This window comes from Henckelia pumila, chromosome 2 (genome assembly GCF_033568475.1).
Source record: "Henckelia pumila isolate YLH828 chromosome 2, ASM3356847v2, whole genome shotgun sequence".
Lineage (NCBI taxonomy): Eukaryota > Viridiplantae > Streptophyta > Magnoliopsida > Lamiales > Gesneriaceae > Henckelia > Henckelia pumila.
In genome coordinates, this window is record NC_133121.1 from 26233379 (window position 1) to 26245663 (window position 12285).

Consider the following 12285-nt stretch of genomic DNA (forward strand, 5'->3'; position numbering starts at 1 on the left):
CATGGATGCATAGCAAGGCTACCACCAGATCCCTCCGGCCTGAGAAGATTATGATAAAGTAAGTTCCATTACCTCATGAGGGACCTTTTTCTACGTGGTTATGCCTTTTAGAATGAAAAACACATATGTGACTTATTATATGTTGATGGATAAGATTTTCAAGATGCAAGACTGGAGGAATTTAGAAGTATACGTGGACGACATCTTGATAAAATCTAATGAGAACAAGATTCTGATACCCGACCTCAAAGAGACCTTCTCTACTCTATATAGGTATGATATAAGGCTGAATCCCTCGAAGTCCACTTTTGGAATAAGAATAAAAAAAATTTCCGGGATGTATATTCATGGAGAGAGGGATAGAATTCAACCCAAAAATGGTCAAAGTCATTCAAGAAATGACTTCGCCTTGGTTATTTCATGAATTACAAAGGCTAACTGGCTAGATAACCGCCTTATCCAAGTTTATTTCTAGATTTTCCCATTTAATTTATCATTTATTTCAAGCGTTGATGAAGGCACAATTTTTTAATCGAACGAACAATGAGATAAGTTTTTTTTCAAGATAAATCAACACCTAACCAACCACCTTGTAATGACCAAGACTAACCTGGGAGAGAGGCTCTGGGTGTACTTGTCGGACATGGAGAATGCAGCTAGTTTGGTCTTGATATCAAGAGGGGGCTAAGAAGAAACCCATATACTAAATTATTCACGCCTTTCAGTGACCCAAGATCCAATATACCGAGGTAGAGAAGATATCCCTGACACTAATGAATAGGCGAGGAGTTTAAGGCCATACTTCCTATCTCATCCTATTAGCATACTCACTAATATCTCGGTAAGGAAAATTATGATGCAGCTTGACATCTCGGGGAGGTTGTGAAATGAATAGCAGAGTTGGGAGAATACGACATCAATTAGAAATCTATGACTATAATCAAGACTCAGGAATTGTCAAACTTCTTAAGTGGTTTAGGTATATTTTGAACTTTGTTTTTTTAGATGACAAGAAAAGGATACAACCATAATAGTGTTGGTAAAGGTAGTGACAATGATGATACAATTCAAGAGCATCATCATAACGATAAAAATGAATGACATCATATGGATCATGATGACAGACACAAGCATCGTGTCACATCATGGGTTTTATGAAGATAATCTCCACCCCTTAGTGAAGAAAAATATATCAGCAAAGAGGGGAGTATCTTGGGTTCCTCTCATCTACTATATCATAGAGCCCTTAATCCCCAGAGTCTGGATGAATATGTAGATCTTGAAGGAAGAAGTTTTAGTGGAAAGATTGGAATTAGAATCATGTAATTTTATGTCGCTTTTTTATGATCAATAAATAATTAATAATTTGTTATATTTCAGGTCCTGATGATAACTGAATCTTGTAAAACATAGCTTGACAAAGATAATAAAGTTCTTTCTTGCATTTGAATATTGTGATTCCTTCTTGTTACATTTTGGATTTTAGTTGGAAGAACTAGTAGGGATATTGTAAATATTTAGATGTTGGTTATCAATTCTTACCAAGTGATCAATGTAAGGATGGTCCCTAGGGTACTTATAGTAATTAATTGGTTTTGGTATGATGATGCTAGCCATGGATAATTTTTGGTTGCATATTGGTCATAAATATGTTCATAGCATACTGAGTTGTTGTGGACAGTGGTAATTAGTTTACTCATTTTCGCTCGGTTAGGAACAACAATTTATTGTTTTATGATAGAGCAAGCGTGACCCCATGTCAGTGTTTTACGCTTTAAAATCCTGTCTTGGTTTAGAGAATGTACAAGCAAGGATACCTCACTCATTATTTTTAAACTGTCATAGAAGGTATTGGTAGCCAAAACATTCCAGTAGGAAATAATTTTATTGATGAGATTCTAAGATTTTCTCCAGTTTGAGAGATTACATTTGGTACTGAGTTAATGCCCAACATAACAGCTAACTTAATGAGTATTTATTGTCTGACATTGTCAAAGATAAGGAAGTTGAATTAGTGATTGTAAGTTCTTCTTGAAAAAGTGTTATTTCGAACCAAGTATTTCCTTGAAAACACTAGAATTATTCATCAAGAAGAAATATTGATCAACACAATTGAGTAATGATTGCAGACATTGGAATAAAACTATATGAACCTCAATAGCCTTCCTTAGAAAGCATCAAGGTTCTTTTCAATCAATAATGAGGGATTCTTGTGTAAATCACATATGGATTTTTCGATAAGGGACATGGATGTTCCTAGCTATAGAACAGTGTTCCACGTGGACAACTAAAAATCTCTAGTAGTTCCATTTGGATTGATGAACACATTAGAAGTGTTAATAAATTTGAGTAATCCAATTGTCGGTAATCAATTGAATTAGTTCGTTATAGCTTTCATCGACGACATTTTGGTACATTTTCACCAGTCTTCAGGAATCTGTGTATGTCAAACATATGAGAATTGTTTTCACGAGTCTCCGTGGGAGCAAAACATTGTAATCGAAACAATCAAGTTATATTACTTGGTCATATTATTACAAAAATATGAATATCAGTGGATTTCTATAGAGTAGAAATAGTTTTGAAGTGGCCATTTATAATGACAGTTCAAAAGATTTATTATTTCTTGAGTTGGACAGATACTATCGTAGGTTCTTTCAAGTTGATTTAATTTGTCAAGTATTTGATTCAGTGGCAATTATGAATGTCAAAATTTTATGAATAATTTGATATGAAGTTAGTTTTACAAAGTCATGTGTACATATTCTTGTCATTACTAGTGTTACCACTTGAACATGCAGAGTTAAAGAAGTACTGATGTCACTCAGCAGAATTTAAAATGAGCATTGGCTGAGCAAAGTCATGTTATTACAAATGTCTCGAGAAAATTTAAGACATATGGAAGGAAACTCACTAATAAGTAAATTCAAGACATGCCACATTTTGGTCTTTGTTCTTGTGGATGATACTACTCTGGAGGCAAGAAAGTCCAAGGTTTATTGGGATTACGAGAGTGAAAATAATCACTCAAGCCATGCTGAATAAGCTGTTATGAAATGATCTAGAGAGATATATTGTTCGAAATTTATCCAGATTTAATGAAATCTCACCGCTGATATATTTGATCGAAAAGTGAAAATTAAATCACTTCATTCCAGCTCCTTACTTAGTATCAACGAGGAGTGTGATATCCAGAGTTTAATTTTAGTCACAAGAATGAGAGTTAACTATTCCAAGATTTATTAGTTGACCAGGCTAACTAGAGAGAGGGATAAATTAACATTTGTGATTTTTTTTTCTTATATAAATGAAGAGTTATACTGATATGAATTAGCACACTCACCCTTCGAGTAGTGTCTAAGTCCCAAACTGTTTGTATTGATAAATTTTGTTGAATGCCTTTATCATCCCTCATATCTCCCTCTTTATACTCTCCACTACAATAGATTATAAATATAACAGAAATAGTAACTAATTTTAGGTAAAAGAACATGGCTCTCTTTACATGACGTAATCTCGCATCCACCCTGGTTTGTTGCGCCTTCTAAAATATTCTCGAGCCTCTTCCCCGACTGCTTCTTTGATCTCTCTTCCCTCCATATTCATGGGCTGGCCTATATTTCTCATTTGTGTGGGCTCTGGGTCTATTAGTCTTTTGGAGGCCCAATCTCTTAGTTGTAGGTCCACCATATTTTAGTCAATTTCAATCATAACTGGGATCACTCCATTCACCTTCAAATACAAACTTTGCTTAAAGGTTGAGCTGCATATATATGGACCAAAATTCCTAGAAATCCTCCCATGTTTCATCTTCTGGATAGCACCCAGACCATCCGAGCATTAATCTGATGGCATATTTAAAGAATGCAAGGTACATGGACCCCGTGCCCCCTCTGTGTCCAGGTCCGTGCCCAAGTTTTCAAAATTCCCAACTCTCTGCCTCGACTCCAGACTACACGAACCCCTGCACGGAGGTTGGGATGGGGTCCGTGCCTTCTTTAATTTTAACACATTCCAAAACATTAGGGTACACGGACCCATGCACGGAGGCATGTATAGGGTCCGTGCCCTGCTAAAAAAATTAGAATTGTAAAGCTTTCAAGTCTGAAAAATAGCAATATACATGACTTGACTTGACTTGACTTGACGGTGCTTCCTAGGCAATATTCAAGATGCCAGTATGCAAATGGGAAATGATAGTGGTTGATTGCTAAAGTTGTGCTGAGGTAATGATATAAATCTAGGAGGTTCTCGAAGATTCATATTGTTCCAAGATTTGTTCGGTGATTTACAATCGAGAATTAAAGGATTTGGATTACATGGCAATCAAGTTGAAGAGCTTGAAGATCAGTTTGGAGGCCATTGGGTATTATTGAAGTGTTAAAAGTGAAGAAAATGAGGATTTTAAAATTCGGAGAGAAGGATCCTCGCCAGAGCGCAGGTTATGTCCGCTCGAGTGAGCTCAAGAGAAACCACGGGGCAGAGTGTTTCTCGCTCGAGCACGAGTTGTGTCCGCTCGAGCAAGCGAGAATTTCTGGAAAATTACACACACGTCGGCATGTTGTGTGTGTGCGTGGGTTTTTGATAATTTTTGTTTAATTTAAGTATTTTAGAACTACTAGGAATCTTTATAGATGATATCTTTGATATCTTTAGGCAATATTTTGTTATATCTTTTATTTTTGATTGTAAACTATAAATACTTTGTTTATTTTCATTAATAATAATTCAGATTAGTTTATACACAATATTGAAATTCTCTCAAGAATTTTCTTCAAAGCTTTTCTTTGGTTATTCAAATCAAACTTTTCACAGTTTAATTACTTGAAAAAGTTTGTCAATTGATTTCTCACTGAAGATTGTCAGATACAAGTTATCTGAAGGTTTTCTTTGGTTTCGATTGTTCGTGATTTCTGTTGTTAATCGTTTCATCGATTAAAGGTGGAAATCCAAATTCTATCAACATTACTTGTTTCAAAGATTGGTAAAAACTTTTTGGATCTTTTGTTTATTGGTTAGAGGGTGAGATTTAATTTATAATAGTGTTTCCTAATCATAATCATCAAGATTCATATCAGGTAATATCTCATTTGTGTCTGGAGACTCCCCCTTGAATAGCATAAGCTGGGAGATGTAAAATGTCGGATGGATACGACTTGTTGGTGGCATCTGCAAGGTTTAGGCTAGAGTGCCAATCTTAATGATAATCGGAAAAGCCCCATAGTAACTCTTGCAAATCTTGTGATGGTGTCGTTGTGCTACAGTTGTTTGGAGATAGGGGCCAATTTAACCAACACCAGATCACCCACTTGGAATTGTTTCTCTTTACGATGTGCATCAGAATTTTGCTTCGTGCTTTGCTGGGTTGCCGAAGATGTTTCTTGAGCCTTGTCAAAGCCTCATCTCAATCAACCAGTAGTTATGCCCCTTAAGTAAATGGGAATTGAAGGAGGTGGTCTGCCATATACCACCTGGAAAGGCATCCCACCAATGGAGGGATGATAGCTAATATTGTAGTGATACTCAGCCCATCCAAAAAAAGTGACCCAAGTGGTTGGTTTTTCAACTGCAAAGGACCTTAAATATTGCTCGAGAGGCCGAGATTCAAGACCTCCATTTGTACGTCCATTTGGGGATGGTAGGCTGAACTCATACGAAGTTTGGTTCCAATTAAATCAAATACTTTCCTCCAGAAATTTCTTGGGAATAGTGGGTCTCGATCTGAGATAATTGATCGAGGTACCCCATGCAACCGTACCACTGTGGAACAAAACAACTCCGCCACTTGGTTAGTGATGTACGTGAGAGGTGGGTAAGGGACTGAAATGAGCATATTTAGGGAGACGATCAACCACAACTAAGATGGAACTTTTTCCTTTGGATATAGGAAGCCTGATAATAAGATCTAGAGCAATATCCTCCCAAATGAGGTTCGGTGTTTCAATGGGCTGGAGGAGACCATATGGTTTTTCAGTGGAGTACTTGGTCATTGGGCAGATATAGCACTTGGATACATGTTATTTGACCACTTGGCGCATTCCTTCCCAATAGAAATTTGCAGATAATCTAGCATAAGTCCTCTAAACTCCTACATGGCCCCCAATGGGAGATTCATGTAACTCTTGTAACATTAGCTCTTTTAGCATATTTTTTTTTCCAAGAACATATCTCCCCTGATACATTAACAGACCTTTTGTCACCGTATATTTATCGGACTGCACTGTAGCATTTTGCAGCTGGTGGTGTATTGCAATCAAATTTGTTAAAGACTTGTTTTCCTGTAGAATTGTTTCGAGGACTTCAAATTCTGGTCTGGATAGGGCTACCATCCAATTAGTATCATAGGACCCCTTCTCTTCTACATACAGTAGTGATAATGAATCTGCAACAGAGTTCTCATTCCCTGGTTTATAATCAATAGTAAACTAATTGCCAATCAATTTAGTCAAATAATGCTGCTGATTGGGCGTGAGAATAGTTTGGTTCAGCAATTCCCTCAAAATTTTATGATCAGTCTGTGCCAAAAACGACCTTCCCAATAGATATTGTCTCCACTTGGAGATGTGATCTATGATAGCATATAACTCCCGGTTGTAAGTGGAAGCCATATGCATCCTAGATACTAAATTTTTGCAAATATAAGACAAGGGATTCCCTTACTGCATTAGCACCGCCCCGACGCCGACTTTAGAAGCATCGGTTTCGACCACGAATTCCGTAGTGAAATCTGGCAGCCGTAAAATAGATGTCTCGATCATTAGTGACTTCAGTTGCTCAAAGGCTCTTGTTGCCTCCAAATTCCAACATAAAGAATCCTTCTTCAAGAGGTCCATGAGAGGGACAAAAATAGATTCATACTTCCTAACAAATCTCCGATAATACCCTGTGATGCTGAGAAATCCCCACAACTGCATGTTGTTTTGGGGTGGGGGCCACTATGTCAGGCTTTGATTTTTTGCAGGTCAACCATCACCTGTCCTCCAAATACAAATGCCCCAAATATTCCACCATCGTTTTAAAAAATGGCATTTCCTCAATTTAGCAACGAATTTCTGTGCCTACAAAAGCTCCAGTACTAACTGTAAGTTCTCCATGTGTTCCCCTTCATTGAGGCTATACACCAAAATATCATAAAAAAACCGATTACGAACTACCTTAAGTATGGATGGAATACCTGATTCATTTTAGCTTGAAACTTTGAAGGGGCATTTGACAATTCAAAAGGCATCACCATGAACTCATAGAGTCCTTCATGAGTGTGGAAAGCCATTTTATGGACATCTCGTCTATCCATGCGAATATGGTGATACCTAGCTCGTAGATCGAGCTTTGAAAAGATACTTGCCCTTCCCAACACATCAATGGTAGGAATAGGAAAACTATATTTTATTGTGATAACCTAAGCACGAAATCAACACAAAACCTCCATGACCCATATTTTTTATTGAACATTAGCACTGGAGAAGAGTATGGGCTCTGGCTGGGCTTAATAGACCCACCCTCCAACAATTCCTTGATGATTTTTTCCATAGCCTCCTTTTGGAAATAATGATATATGTAGGGCGGAATATTGATTGGTGCCAACCCTGGCAGTAACTGTATGCGGTGATCAAACATTCTCAGAGGGGGAAGTCCCTGAGGTTCATGAAAGACCATCTGATACTGTTTCAAGAAAAGCTTCCCTTGTGTCAGGAGACCTTCAAAAGAGTTGTCCTTCTCCCCTTGTGGGTCACCTTCAATCAGTGTTCCTTTGTCTTCACCTTAGTTAACGAATAAAGAGCTTGAAGGTGCTCGTTTTTCATGAGTGAGAATAGTCTATTATAAGAGATGGACTCGGTGGTTGTAAGATTATTTCCCTGTAAACACACCTGTTGGCCTTGCCATGTGAACTCCATCGTCAAAGCCTCATGATTGTGTAAGAATGGGCCCAAGGTACGCGGCCATTGCATTCCCAACATGATTTCTAGCCCCCATTGGTAGAACATACAAATCAACACAGAATCCATGCCATTGTAGAATCAAGGAGACTTCGGAGCACAATTTCTCACACCAAAAGTACTGCCCATTACCCATGTACACCCAAAATGGCTTGGCTTTTGTGCAAGGAATCCAAAGTTTATCGAGCAGGTCTTCCTGGACAAAGTTATTATGGCTCCATGCGTCGATCAAAATTTCCACCAAAATATGGCGGTGTTGTCCAGTGATGCGAACGCCCGGGGATTAGAAGCGCTTTTTCACGGCATGCAAGCTAACTTCCACCTTCCCTTCATTAAGAATGCTGTTTTTTACTTCCTCCCAATCTCCCTTCCCCATCACTTCATCACCATCATCTTCCAAGAGAATCATCATGCAATTTTGGCAACGATGGTTTGCATTGAATTTCTCATCACAATTGAAATACAGGCCTTTCTCGAGCCTCCCCCTCACTTCTGTTGTTGTCAGCGTCTTAATTGGCAATTTCATCGGTGCTCTTTAGGGGTTGGCATAGGTACGCCCTACTGTGTATCCACCATAGTTTCTCTCCTCTGGCCTATTGATTGCAATTGTGGGTATTGATGTTTCCAATGAGGCAGTCACACCCCCTTTCCGCATAATCCCATCGAGTTCTTCGTTTCTTTCCTCAAATAGCTGAGCTTTGGTCATGGCTTCCATGAGGATCGTGTGTGGCGTGATCATAAGCTCCCGCCTAATCTACAGCTTCAGTCCCCAGATAAAAGAATTTTGGAAGAGAGGTTCAGCTACCCCTGTTATGCGGTTCATAAGACTCTCAAACTTGGCTCAATAGTGGTATACCACTCCCCACCAATATGTAAGAGTTTTACAATTCTTCCCAAAGAGTTCGCATAAACAGAAGACCCAAAACCTTCTTTATTTCTTCGATTAATTGTTCCTAGTTAACCAAAGACCCATTCTAGTCCATCCACTGGTACCAGGAAGCTGCTTCTCCTTCTAGATGTAGCGCCACCACTTATAGGCGAACCGCCGATAACACGGAATGCAGATAAAAATATAACTCCACCTTGAAGATCCATTCGTGCACTTGTTCTCCATTGAATCTAGGTAAGTAAAGTTTGATTCCATTAAGATAACCAGCTAAAACCGTCCCTTTCCCATCTTTTTTTTCTCATTGTTTCCCTCTGAAATGAATGAGGTTTCAGTGGCCCCTCTCACCAAAGATACATCCTGCAGAATCTGGTCCATCTGCCCAATTACAGATCCATGGAGGCCATGTATTGCTCCAGCATCTTCGTGTTGCTAGGCAATTGCATTTTGGATTGAGATTTGAAATTTCTCTCCAGCTGATGCATTGCTTTCGCTATTTCTTAGTTCCTAATGCTGCCTATCCCTATCAATGAGAGCAACAAGATGATACAAATTAACACACGAGCTCTTCGAGTGAATGTTGAAGTCCCAAATTGTTTGTATTGATAAATTTTGCTGAATGCCTTTACAATCCCTCATATCTCCCTATTTATACACTCCACTACAATAGCTGCTAAACATAACAGAAACCTTAAATAATTTTAGGTAAAAGATGCTAGAAATTTAACATACTTAATAAATAAATTTGATCTGCATATGCATGACCATAACACATAAAGATCGATATGCAGAAAAATGAGGCAGGAACGATCTAACCTTTAGACATTGATATTGAATTGAGACTGCAACCAGCGAGATCCCACGAACATAAGAAAACATAGATCTTCTAAACCTTTATTCAATTTATGAGATGGTTTATTTTTTTAATAACTGCATCGATTTAGGGATCATGTATGCTACTATTTATAGATTTTCTCTAACCATCATAGAGAATCTTAAGATTTAGCAAATATTGATGATATTTATATGGGATATGGTAATTCAAATCTTAAAACATTTACCATCTTAATTTAGATAATATTCTTGATTTAGTTTCTTTTAAATATGAGGCATCTCCTATATTTATCTTGATGAAATATGTTGACCATAATTAAATTATTTTATAGAATAAATTAAAATAATCCAACAAAAGAACGTGGCTCTCTTTACATGACGTAATCTCGCATCCATCCTGGTTTGTTGCGCCTTCTGGAATCTTCTTGAGCCTCTTCCCCGACTGCTTCTTCGATCTCTCTTCCCTTCATATTCATGGGTTGGCATATATTTCTCATTTGTGTGGGTTCTTAGTCTATTATTCCTATGGAGGTCCAATCTCTTAGTTGCAGGTCCACCATATTTGATTTCATTTCAATCATAAATGGGCTATCATATACATACCAGGACAAGTTGCAATTTCTATTATTTCTTTTCCATAAAAAAAGATTTTATCTATTGTTTACTTAGAAGTACTACGAGTGATTGGTGTAATAGTAAGTTATAACAGAAATAGTAAGTTATAACACAACATTTAATTTAGAAGTACTGCAAGTGATTGGTGTAATAGTAAGTTGTAACAGAATACCAATTACCAGGAGTCTATTGCAGGATCTATTGTTTACTGAGTGAAAGTGGAAGAAAGTGACAAAATATTTTGTTACTTCATAATTATTGTAACACCCCAAATTTATCTTAATTTAGTTTATTTGAGATAATCGGAGATTACAGAGTTCAAGAGCCGATTTGTTTTTTATCAGGGTATATTTTGCAAATTTCGGATTTTTTAGGGACTAAAACGCAAATATGGAATTTGTTATATATTTATAGCTCCTTTTGACTTTATTCTCACTACATCATCACCTTCTTCACACCTTCCCGTCCATTGTTGCGCCCCTTTGAGATTTCAAACTTTCAGATTTATCCCCGAGCTCGATCTGTCCGTTGGAATTTATTTCTGAAGGCAGTTTAGCGATCACCGCAGCGAGATCTTCGTTCTATCGTAAGTTTTTCTTCGATCAGCTAGACTTCTATTTTAGGATGTTGTTAGAATCGATTAAGTTTCGGTTATATTGTTCTTGAACGAGTTCTTATCGTTTATTCTCAGTCGGTTTTGAATTAGAGCGTCGTTCGAAATTGTTATGATTTTTGGAAGCCTATTTTGAAAATGGGGATTTTGAGATGTGTTGGATTTGTTTTGTTGTTGTTGTTTTAGCATTGAATTGAGTAGTTTGAAATGTTGTACTGCTGTCTACGTTTCCGGTTTGATCAGCTTATAGCCGTTATGCCACCGGTTTGAGTTTTGGGATTTCGAACCATTTTGAGTTGTTGAACTTTGGCTATTGAGTTTGATCGTCGTTTTTGATCATCTTTTGCCTCCGTACAGATTTGTTTGAAGTTTGTCGAGCCCAGAGTTAGCAGCAGTCGATCGTCGAAGAGTTGGACGAAGAACGGTAAAGAGATTACTTCGAGCCATTGTTGTTGTTAGGTTGTATAGTTTCTGATATAACCTTTTATTGTAGATTATCCAGAGACGGAGCTATTTGTATCGAAAGGTACAAGCAGACATCGTTTTAGCGGGATAGCACACTCGAGACTGTTGGTTCTTGAGCTTCCTTTAAAATCACATATTTGCATCAATACTTGTCCTAGAATGTGGGATTTGTATTTTGTTGTTTGCGCTATTATTATATGGCTTAAATGCTTTATATTTTCTTATGCATTCATCTTGAGCCAAACCTTTGTTTTTAGTGGGCAGAACGGCCCTTTTTGTTTAGACGTTTTGGGGGCTATACTGCGAGTGGCCTGGGTTGTAGAAGTTCACCTAGCGTCAGCATACTCCTTATAGTTGCACCAAAGTCTAGGGGTATGAGATACGTGGCACCACGATTGGGAGAGTCGGTGAGTTGTTACGTGGTCTCATCCTCGGGATCCCAAAATCATAGCAGCAATCCCTTGTTTATCAGAGTTGATATCCCGATTTTAAAGACATGCATTTCATTCGTATTAACATTGAATATGTTGTTGTCTTGAAAGCATGTTGTTGTTATATTACTTGTTTGTATGTTATGTTGCTTTTACTGGGAATATTATTCTCACCGAAGTTATCATGTTGTTGCTTTGTTTTGTATGTGTACTTGGCAACAGGTGGGGCAGGATCAAGTCAGCGAAGATCTGGTTAGCATCAAGAGTGAGAGATAGAAGTGGGACTTGGTTTAGAAGTCGTATCAGCATGTCTATCTAGTTATATTGGAACATGTTTAGAACTCGAACTTCTTATTATCTGTTGTATCATTTATGAGAGTATTGAGGTTTGTATGTTGTCGTTACATGTATTATGAACCTTTTTATGTTTTGAATGTATTGGACTTGAGCTTTGGCAAGAATTTCTGCTTGTTTTCATTTTTGTAATGTCATCGCTCGATCGGT